The sequence below is a fragment of the Dipodomys merriami genome, unplaced genomic scaffold, assembly GCF_024711535.1.
Source record: "Dipodomys merriami isolate MVZ:Mamm:240054 unplaced genomic scaffold, mDipMer1.0.p SCAF_94, whole genome shotgun sequence".
Taxonomy (NCBI): Eukaryota; Metazoa; Chordata; class Mammalia; order Rodentia; family Heteromyidae; genus Dipodomys; species Dipodomys merriami.
The window spans coordinates 3836948-3848520 of NW_027206557.1; positions in this window are offsets into that span (position 1 = coordinate 3836948).

Consider the following 11573-nt stretch of genomic DNA (forward strand, 5'->3'; position numbering starts at 1 on the left):
GGCTAGCACTCTACCACTTGAGCTACAGCTCCACTTCCTGAATTTTTTTTTTTTTTTTGGTTCGGTTGTGGGGCCTGAACTCTGGGCCTGGGCGCTGTCCCTCAGCTCTTCAGCTCAAGGCTAGCGCTTTACTACTTGAGCCACAGTGCCACTTCTGGCTTTTTTCTTTTTGCTTATGTGGTGCTGAGGAATTGAACCCAGGGCCTCAGGCATGCAAGGCAAGCACTCTACCACTGAGCCAACTTCCCAGCCCCCACTTCCTGAATTTTTTTTATTTATTTAATTTTTGACTGTGTGTGGTCAAAATGGCATGCATTAAATCTATAACTAAGGTGAGCTGGCTCCATTGTTTATGAAGCCAGGAAACAGAGAGAAGTGAGTTATCCAGTCACAGAGCCAATGAGTGGCACTCCAGAACAATGTGTCTTTACTTTCATCACGACACCTTTTCCTTCCAAAATAGAGTGGAAGGGATTCACTGTATCTTTACTCTGCAGAGATGATAATCAAATTAGGAATATCCATCAACATTCCTCATATTTCTTTTCTTTTTTTTTTTGTCAGTCGTGGGGCTTAAACTCTTGGCCTGGGTGCTGTCCCTCAGCTCTTCAGATCAAAGTTAGCACTCTACCACTTGAGCAACAGTGCTACTTCTGGTATTCTGAGTGGTTTATTGGAGATAAAAGTCTCACAGACTTTCCTCCTGGGCTGGTTTTGAACCATGATCCTCAGAGCTCAGCCTCCTGAGTAGCTAGGATTACAGGCGTGAGTCACTGGTGCCCAGCATTTCTTCTTGTAGTATGAGAAGTAAAATTGGAAGGAGATAGAGCCCACAAAGGCAAAGAGAAGAGATGTTTCTAAGAGGTGCTTCCCTGGCTCATAGAAGGAAAACTATGCTCCAAGGAAGGTCAGGTCTCAAAATAGGGAGGGTGTAACTCACCAGGGTGGGCCTGGGTTGACCTGAAACTAGTATAGTTTATGAAGTTCCATTGTTTTAGCTTCTATCATGATGTAAGACAGTCAGATGTTTGGCTGACAGATAATCCACCTTTTTGCTTTATATATAAAGAGATTTTTCTGTTTATGTATGATGTCTAGTATATCTATTGTTTATCATCTTTCTATATCCATCATCTATTGTCTATTCCTATCTATCTATCTATCTATCTATCTATCTATCTATCTATCTATCTATCTATCTATCTATCTATCTATCTATCTATCTAGTTAGCTAGCTATCCATTCACTTACATATTGAGACAGAGTCTCCCTATATAGCTCAGGTTAGTTTTGACCTCTGGGCTTATAGGCATGTGCCAGCACACCTGGCTAGCATCAGCAAGCATTTTGAAGATGGACGATACAAGGAGTAAGAAGGAAAGAAAGGAGTCATAGTGTCTCTAAGCATATTTAGTGTAAGCAAGAATGAAATAGGATCACTGTTTTAAGGTAAGGAGGACCAGGAGGAGGCTCGGAGGCTTTCTAAAGGCTAAAGGATGCCCTTCCCTCGACCCCCACAGGGAAGAGGCCTGTGGGTGTGTGAGTGGGTGTAGGAAGCTGTCTGGGAGACAGGAGGTAGATGTGTCTCACAGCAAGAGCACCTGAGAGGACTTAGCCCTGGGTAAGAAGTCAGAGAAATGAGGACAACTTTCAAGGTAGTCTGGGAAGGAGGAGGCAAAGAAGTGGAAGGAAAATCATGAGCCTGGCATGTCTGATGGGTTGTGTGTGTGTATGGGGGGCATGACAGGAGCTGAGTTTGAGCAAAGCAGGGGAGGGCTTGGCCATGGTGGGGATGGGGGGCAGGCATGGAACACAGCCATCAGCAAGAGCAAGAACTCCAGGCACCTGACGGCGGTGGAGAAGGAGCAGAAAGTATTGAGTCATTGCCATGAGCATAGAGCAAAACTAGACGCTTTTAATGGCTCTGGATCTCTGGACTTAGAGTGGAAGTGAATTTGATGGGGCAGCAGGGCAGCTGCCAGTGGCAATTCAGGAAAAGTCTTGACTTCCAGATTATGCATTGTCCATCAAGGAGGGATGGATTCAGAGCCCAGGCAGCAGCAGTTGTCAGCTGTGTTCGCATGTAAAGGCCTCTGGATGTCCTTGGAGTCCCTAGGTTGCTCTGTGAGGGTTCCTGGGAGCTGTGGTTTTTACAGGTGGTCCTATACTTGGTAGCAGGAACCTGCAGATCCCCTTACAGGCTCACATCTACCCAAGCACAAACACCTTTTCCAGGAAGCTTGATCTGACTTCCAGCCCTCAGGGTGGCAATCAGCCTAGCACTGGTCTGTATCCTCCCTGCCTCTCTCTCTCTCTGTTCCTGACAGTGTCTGTTCTTGTGTTTTTCTTACTGAGAAGCCAGTCATTCCTTTTGGCTCCTTTCGTGTTTTTGACCTGGGATCCTTGCATCAAGAAGTCTCTCTCATTTATGGTACTATGCTGTGTCCTGTTGTCTGGATTTGTGCCTCTGTCTGTCCTTCCTGTATGCTGTCTTGCCTGGCATGGCTGTGGAGTTTCTAGCCTGTGCTCTGATGGACAGATCAGCACAAGATGGCGCTGTGATCAACGTGGTGGGGAGCAGGTGCACAGGCTTCTTCATCACTGCTGTTGCCTAGGCTGGGGATGAGGGGGTGGAAATGGGGGACAGGACCCCTAACTCAGCTGCTGGAACCTCGGGCCTTGGCAGGATATCAGACAACCCTGTTCTTTTCTGTTGTCATGTGGACTGGGGTATGTCCTGGAGCTTTCTGTGTAAGTGCTAGAGCTGGATTCAGGCCAGGGTGACTTCAACATTTTTCCTGGGTACCAGTGAGCACCACTGGGCAGCAGTGGGCAGCACTGGTCTCCATCCCCCATCACCAAGCTGAACATGGTCCTGGGGGGCTCGGAGCAGGGGTCCAATCCATGCACGAATGTCCTCACTCCTCCCAGTGCTGGGGTCTCATGTGCAGGGCCCACAGAGAAGGAGACCCCAGTCGGGTGAGGGGGGCTATTTCTTCCTGGGAGGAGCTTCATGGAACCCATGCCACCTGCCCATCTCCCTGGGAGCACACAGGGTAGATTTGGGTGTGGGAGATTGTTCCCCACCACTGGAGTAAAGACGGGAGTGAACACAGCTGTCATGGGAGGACAGGCTGAGTCTGGACCCCAGGGGTGAAAAGGCCTATGTGGTCATCTAACAAGGCAGGAGGCTGGACTCAGTCTTTACACAGCTTACCATTTCCAGATATGGTCTCCCCCACCCCTGAGGGTAGTGAAGGAGGAGCTGTCTGTCTGTCTGTCTGTCTATGTATCAGCCCCTCTTGTTAGCAGACACTGCAGCTGGATGGGGGCTGAAGCTTGAATCCAGTCATACTGTGCAGCTACCCAGTACGTTTGGATCCATCTCTTTCCTCTGGTTTTCAAACACGGATTAAAAGGAGATCACAAGAGACCTCAGGAGACAGATTACATCCAAACCACAGTGGGGTGGGCCTTCCTGGTGGAGCAGGCTCAGGAGCCCTAAAAGGCTGGCCTTATAGCACTGCAGATCCTAGAAGGGACCTGGATTGCTGGAGGTGTTAGAACAGTGCAGGCATGTCATCACCAGATGGCACTGCAGGCACAGAAATGCTAGTGTTAGAGCCCCAGAGAGGTGTGCAAGGAGGAGGGTGGGCATGGGCTGGTAGTGTCTCCAACAAGATTCTGAAGACACACCCTCCTGCCCGCCCCCCGCCACCCCAGCAAATGGCAGAAAGAGGAGAGAGCATCATTTCACGAATGGGTCAAGTTTAAGTGAATGCTTGTTTATTTTACATCTTTTTCCTGACTGATGCTGGAGCTCAGGACAGTCCCTCTGTGCATCATGCACAGGTAGTGGGCCCTGCCCTGGGGATATCCTTGTTCTGATGGGCAGTGCTGTGGTGCATGGCTGAGGGCAAGGGATAGTCCTGGAGTGTGCTCTTCATCCAGGGATGCATTGTGTCCTCTCTCAGGTGTGGAGAGGAGGCTGGTTATTCATAGTTCATTTGTAAGTGATACCATTGAGTGTGATCCAGAAAGTCCAGGTGGCCTAGTAGAAATAAGGAAAGAGTTCCCCATGAATTCAAGCTACAAGCCATCAACACTCTTGACCTGGAAACTCAGGCTGGGTGTTGGACTGGGTGGAGAAGACAGGTAGGGAGGTGTGGAGGGTTAAGAGGAGCATGTGGAGAAATGAGGAGAGGCATGGATGGTAAAGATGCCCCTAAGGAGAGGAAGACCCTAAAGGGTCAGGGTACCACTTGTTTGGTCTTGGTGAAAATCCTCTCATGCTGGGGAGACATGAAAAGCCCCAGTTTCCCTTCTGGGCAAGGCCGCATGTCTTCTGTCCTTAGTGAGGCTGGTGGGGGGCAGGCTCACCCTGCTTCAGGACTGGGGTGACCCTGCAGGCTTTCCTTCCCTGGACCCAGAGTTGTTTGGTCAGAGCTCAGAGCTTTCCTGACCATGACACAGGCAGTGCTTGTGTTGGGGGAGACAAGGCTTGCATACTGAGGATGCCTATGACTTGGTTTTCTGAACTGCTTTATGGGTGAAGGGACTGTGGTCAGTTTTAGGACTGGTGAGGAGCAGGGTTCCACTTGGGATGCCTGTTTCTGCTGTAAGAAACACTGAGTGCAAGGCTTTGAAACATGACGAAGTCTTCCGAGGAGAGAAACTCTTGCACCATGATCACAGGTGGTATTACAAAGAAGATGTAAGACTCCCCAGAATCGTAAAGAACCCCATGCTGGTGGCTCAGGCTTGTAATCTTAGTCTTCAGATGGCTGAGATTGGAGGGTTGTGATTCCAGGCCTGCCAGGACGGAAAAGTTCATGAGACTCCTTCTCAATGGAGAGCAGGAATGGTGGTGTGTGCGTGCCTGCCACTCTAGCCATGACAAGAAATCTAATACAGGTAGATGCAAGTTTAGGCACTTGGGCAGGGAATGAGATCCTATCTTGAAAAATAATCAGAGCACAAAAGGACTAGTGGCAGCAGGCGCCTATAATCCTAGCTACTCAGGAAGTTGAGATCTGAGGATCATAGTTCGAAGCCAGCTTGGGCAGGAAAGTCTGTGAGACTCTTATTTCCAATAAACTACTCAGAAAAAGCTGGAAGTGGCACTGTGGCTTAAGTGGTAGAGCACTAGCCTTTAGTACAAAGAGGCTCAGGGACAACACCAAGGGCCTGAGTTCAAGCCCTAGGACTAGCAAAAGAAAGAAAAAGCACTAGTGGCATGGCTCAGCCTTAAGAGCACCTGACTGCCAAATGCAGGGCTCTGAGTTCAAACTCCAGTAGACCCTCAGGCCTTACAGCCCTCTTCTTGACCAGGGATAGCCAGAGAGTCATCTTTGTATGGCCTCACTAAATATGCAGAGCTATATGGAAGGCTGGACTGTGTAAGCATTAAAAGATGGATGGCAGTGGTTGGGAAGGTGGCTCAGTGGTAGAGTACTTGCCTTGCATGCATGAGGCCCTGAGTTCGATTCCTCAGTACCATATAAACAGAAAAAGCCAGAAGTGGCACTGTGGCTCAAGTGGTGGAGTGTTGCCTTGAGCTGAAGAGCTGAGGGACAGCGCCCAGGCCCAGAGTTCAAGCCCCACGACCCGACAAAAAAAAAAAAAAGATGATATAAGCAACGAGACCTCAGACCTCCTGATTCCCAGGATGGACTTGGGGACAGCTGGTGTGGCCAATCCATGCCTGCAGGACGGCTCTTCCTGAAGAGATTTCTGTGAACCCTTAAGAGTTAGAAAAAAGGAAAGATTTTTGTTTAGCAGCACTCCAGAACCGGTAGTTGGGGAGGGGAGAGGACTCCTAAGAGCATCATTATTGGCAAATGTCCACATCCACCAGACTGCAAAGGAGGGCCTGGGACCTAGGGCACCCCATCATTTCTAAGAAGTCCAGAGTCACAGTGATCTGTTGGGAATCTTGGGACTGACCACGGCTGTTATGGAGGACCGAGGACGAGCAAACGTGAAGGAAATGGCTGTGCTGGGGTTCTGTCTTTGCTGTTGGCTACTCAGCAGCCTAGGGCTCTGCTTGGTCTCTGTGCCTTTTTGCCCTTTGGGATTCTGGGAAGACCTCAGAGAAGATGTGTAGTGATGGAGGAGGCCCACTGGGAAAGCAGAAAAGATTTCTGGGAAATGGGGTTGTATGCTACAAGTTTTAGATCTCCTCTCCCGAGAAACTTTATCTCCAGGGCGATACTCAAGGACTGAATTTATGACTGCAAGACTTTACCTAACACCTAGTAACAGGGATTCAAAGACATATCAGCCAAGTGCACGAGCCTGATTCTAAAATCAAAACAAAACAAATAAGAACTCGGTAAGTTGGTGACATTCAGGAGACAGGCAAATATTATAATACTGAGTGTGATCAGTTTGAGAGTGGCTCTGCTCTGTGTAGAGTTGTTTTGGAGCCATAGGAGTGGAGGACGGAGTGGAAGGATGTCTGCGCTTGCTTCTAATTGATGCCCCCAGGGTGCTGCTTCTCACAAAGTGAGTGTGACCCTGCTCTTCTAGAGGCAGTGGGGGAAGCCCTTCAGCACAGGCATGGAGGGAAAAAGATGGCTATGGAGGTGGGTAGTGCTAAACAACAGGAGCAGGTCTAATAAACAAAAAATCTTACCAGGAGCTGGTAGTACACACCTGTCCTAGCTAGTCAGGAGGCTGAGATTTGAGAACCACAGTTCAAAGGCAGCCTGGACAGCAAAGTCCATGAGACACTTACCTTCAATTAACCACCAAAAAGCCGTAAATGGAACTGTGGCTCAGGTGGTAGAGTGCTAGCCTTGAGCAAAACAGTTCAGGGGCAGTACCCAGGCCCTGGATTCAACTCCTAGTACCAGAAAAAAAAGAAAGAAGTGGCGTGGTAGGGCATGTCTATAATCCCAGCACTTGGGAGGCAGACCCAGGAAGATCTCAAGCTTAAAGCAGCCTCGGTTACAAAGTAAGACTATGCCTTAAAAAACAAACAACAGGGGCTGGGAAGGTGGTTCAGTGGTAGAGTGCTTGCCTTGCATGCATGAGGCCCCGGGTTCGATTCCTCAGCACCACAAAAGCAGAAAAAGCCAGAAGTGGCACTGTGGCTCAAGTGGTAGAGCCTAGCCTTGAGCTGAAGAGCTAAGGGACAGCGCCCAGGCCCAGAGTTCAAGCCCTACAACTGACAATAACTAACTAACTAACTAACTAACTAACTAACTAAATGCATGAGTGTGTAAAGGAATGGCTTGGGCAAGACATGGTAGGCATTGTGGGATAGTAACAGACCAGGAGGATAGAAACAGTACAGAATCTATTACTGTCATGGAGTGAAGGAACTCGCTATGAGCAGGCGATTTGCTTTTCCGATCTCTAATGCATCTTTAATGAATCAAGACCTCAGCTCCATCCATACCAGCACCACTTTAATGGACGCCATGGAGACCAGCTCTGCAAATGCTTGGCTCTACACTGCTCACAGGAGTACCTCCCCCGGCAGTGTGGGAGTCCCTAATGTGTATTTCTTTAGGAGTTTAATTTTGGAACTCATTGGACCTGCTCCCCCCACCCAGCTTCAATCCACGCCCCACCCTCCAAAAGCTCTGTTCTCAGACCCTCGCCTGTCTTTAGCACAGCCAGAGTGCATTCAGCACATAGGGCCTGAGGTCCCCAGCCAGGGCTCATGTCGAGAGACTTAGGGTCCCCTTGTATGGAAGGACCCTCTTGGGGATCCTTTCTCTCAGAACTGGCTGCAGAAGCTGTGGGAGGGGGCTCAGATTGCTGTCGGTCACAGGTTTGAGCAGCAAGCTGCTGCACTGGGTCATGTTGCTCCTAAGTGTCCAGTGATGAGGGAGGCGGGGCTCTCCTGCACACACAGGGCCATTCAGTGGTGCCCATGTGACACACACTATAGTCAGAGCCCCAGGGCGCCATTGGTTGAGTCTTCCTTGGCAGGCCTCCCACCCAGGTACAGAGTAAGGTGGATCTGAGATCCCTAGACAGCCATTCAGGTAAGGCAGAGGGAAGAGCAAACCAGCACTTCTGAGCACCTACTGTGTGCCCCAGGGATTGTTCCAGCTGTGCTGGAGCTTGAACTCAAGACCTTGTGCTTGCTAGGCAGACTAGAGCTATGCCTCTAGCTCCTTTTGCCTGGGTTATTTTTGAGGTAGTTTCTCACTTAATGCCTAGGCTTTACTGGAGTGACTGGGATGACAGGTACATGCTGTAACACCTAACCATTGATTGAGATGGAGTCTCATGAACTTTTAGGCCCAGGATGGCCCTGAACAGGGATTACCCAATCTCTGCCTCCTAAATAGTGAGGATTGCAGGTGTGAGCCACTGCGCCCAGTCTTTTGTCTGTTATTTTGAAATGGGGGTAGCTTATTTCATTATTAAATTGTATGGATGCCCCCCCACCCGCCCCACCATCACCCCTAGGTACTAGATACAAGGTGTTTTACTCATATGACCAGAATATATTTTTTGTTTCTTTGTTTCTTTCTTTGTTTCTTTCTTTGTTTCTTTGTTTGTTTGTTTGTTTCTTTCTTTTATTGTTGGTCGTGGGGCCTGAACTCTGGGCCAAGGTGCTGTCCCTCAGCTCTTCAGCTTAAGGCTAGCACTTGAGCCACAGTGCCACTTCTGGATTTTTCTGTTTATGTGGTGCTGAGGAATTGAACCCAGGGCCTCATGCATGCGAGGCAAGCACTCTACCACTGAGCCACCTTCCCAGCCCCAGAACATATTTTCTTATAGGCCATGGCTTGTCTTCTCATTTTCTTAATATTGTTTTTAGTTTTTAGCAAATGTTTTGAGTTTTAATTAAATCAAAGCATCACTTTTTCTCTGCTGGCTTATGTGCTGATGTTGTAAGATCCTTTGTGCCACTTCCCCCAGTGAAGGAACAGGGGACCCAGCTACTGGACAGTTGCTACACTGGGACAAGTTGCTCTCTGCAGGAGTGCAGCACAGAGAGCAGACAGGAAGTAAGCAAAAACTTTACCTATGGTTCCATAGCCTCTTCCTGGCTGCCTCCTCTTCATTCAGACACAGTAAGTGTCTGGGGAGAGGCTCTAGAATATTGCCGGGGAAGCCGGTGCCCAGCATGGGGCCTCCAGGAGAGACATAACCTGTGAGTGTGAGGATAGGGAGATCTCTAGATCCTCTTTGAGGGCTTTTCCAGAAGATTCCATGTCTGATCACAGCAGAAGGGGAGGAGTTTGAGGTCTATTGTTAGTGGTTAGCTTCAGCCTCACCATTAGCTTAACCTGCAAGTGGAGCAACAGATACAATAATCATATAATAAAAGATGAGCTGAGCTGGTGGCTCACGCCTGTAATCCTAGCTACCCATCAGGCTGAGATCTGAGGATTGTGGTTCAAAGCCAGTTCATGTAGACAAATCCTTGAGACTCATATTTGCAATTAACTACCAAAAAGCCGAAAGTGGGAGGTGTGGCTCAAGGGGTAGAATGTCAGCAGTGAGTGATAAAGCTGAGCAAGAGCACAAGGCCCCGAGTCCAAGCTTTAGGACCAGCAAACCTCCCCACTCCAAAATGAAGGGATGACTGGGAACTGTTATGTGAGCATTCCCCCTCTACTGCACCCAGCTTTTTTTCCTGGTTATTTTGGAGATAGAGTCTCATAAACTTTTCTGCTTGAGATGGCCTTGAACCACCATCTTAATGGTCTCAGCTTTTTGAGTAGCTAAGATTATAGGTGTGAGCACCGGCACTGGGCTCAAGGCATGTTTTAAGCTTCTAAACCACATGTGGTCTTTGAGGACTGGCCCTTGAAGGCCTGTTTGAGGCCTTGGTCTGGATCATTCATCTTTTTGTCTCTTTTTTCTGTCCCCTCATAAATGCATGTGCGTCAGCTAAGGTCCTGTGGACTCCGGCTGAGGGAGTTCCTGGCTAGTGCTCATGTGATCATTCCCTTTTTCCTGTCATTGAGTAAAGCTATGAGACTTCTGTGCCTGTCATGGCTTCTATCCAGTCACTTCCCCCTTTTCTACACACGGACTTGACATCATGAGGACAAAGTGCAGGATCATGTGCAAACAAGGGTACAAGTGATCTACCTGTAGTGGCTTGAAGTCAGCTGAACTAAACTTGAAGCCCAAGCTGGCAGCTGGCCGGATGGCTGTTGGCTGGCATACGAAGGTCTCGGCCTGTCCTTGTTGGTGTGAGAAGGATGCTGTGGACATCTTGCTGATTTCCTTGGAGTCCTTTATACTGGCATTTTAAAAATATATACAATGTCCATTGGGGCACTGCTTTTTAGGACTGTGTGGGGTGAGCTGTGTCTCCTCAGGACTCACATGACCTCCGACCCCCACAACCTTAGAATGTGGATGTATTTGAAGAGAAGGCCTTTAGAAGGTCCACAGAGGTGCACAGGAGGGCTGGGTGAAGGTTGGGCTGGAGTCCAATACAATGGGAAGCTGTGTAAGAAGAGGTCAGTGTAGACACACGGAGTCTGGGAGGACTACTGGGACAAGAACGGAGAGAAGCGGCCACCACAAGGGGACAGGCCTCTGAACAAACCAGTTGTGCTCAGCCACAGCCTCTGACTCCTAAGTCCCCAGTTCTGAGGGAAATACATTTCGATGGTAAAAGGTGCCGAGACTGTAGTGCTTTGCTATAGTAGGCCAGCAGACAGCCCACAGCTCCTTGAAGCCTACTACCTGCCTTTTGAGACCTCTTGTACCCCAGTAGAAAGCCCACTCCCACCAAGACCTCTGGGTACTTCACAGGGTCTCCTGGATCTTAGGGATGACTGGGAAGGCGGCCCCCTCCACTCAGGGCCCACGTGGGGGAGGAGAGGCTGTGATAGTTGGAGGACTTACTCAGATGGAGGCCAGAACATGGCACAATCCCTAGAAGAGAGCCAACGGATCAATGTTTTACTTCATTTGAGAAACTCATCAGTGTTTCCTGCTAGTGGACAGAATGGAAGGAATTAAAAAGAATATCACAGATATGGGGTATTATAATCTTAAGAATCTACACTTAGATTTCTGCCAAGATGTGAAGAACATAGAATCCCATAAACAATTACACGTCATAAAAAGAAGACTATTTTCAGGGCTGGGTGTAGTAATATATGCCTGTTATTCCAGCTGTAGGAGACAGAGATAGAAATATCATAGTTCAAGGTCAGCCCTGGTACAAAAAGTTGGCATGACTCTATCTTCAAAAGCAAGCTGGATAGGTGACTAGATGTCTGTAATAATGGCTATTTGGTAGGCATAAGGAGGATAATGATGGTCCAAAGACAGCCCCTGGCAAAAATGCAAGGTTATGTCTTAAAGTAAACTAAAGAAATAAGGGCTAGTAGCCTGGCTTACGTAGACAAGTGCTTGCCTAGCAAGCACAAAGTCCTGAGTGCAAAATCTCCATACTTCCAAAAAGGAAGATTATCTTTATTATAAAGGTAACCATTATTGGGGGGGGGGGGAGGATCTGGTCATGGGGCCTGAACTCTGGGCCTGGGCGCTGTCCCTCAGCTCTTCAGCTCAAGGCTAACACTCTACCACTTGAGCCACAGTGCCACTTCGGCTTTTTTTTTCCTCCTTATGTGGTG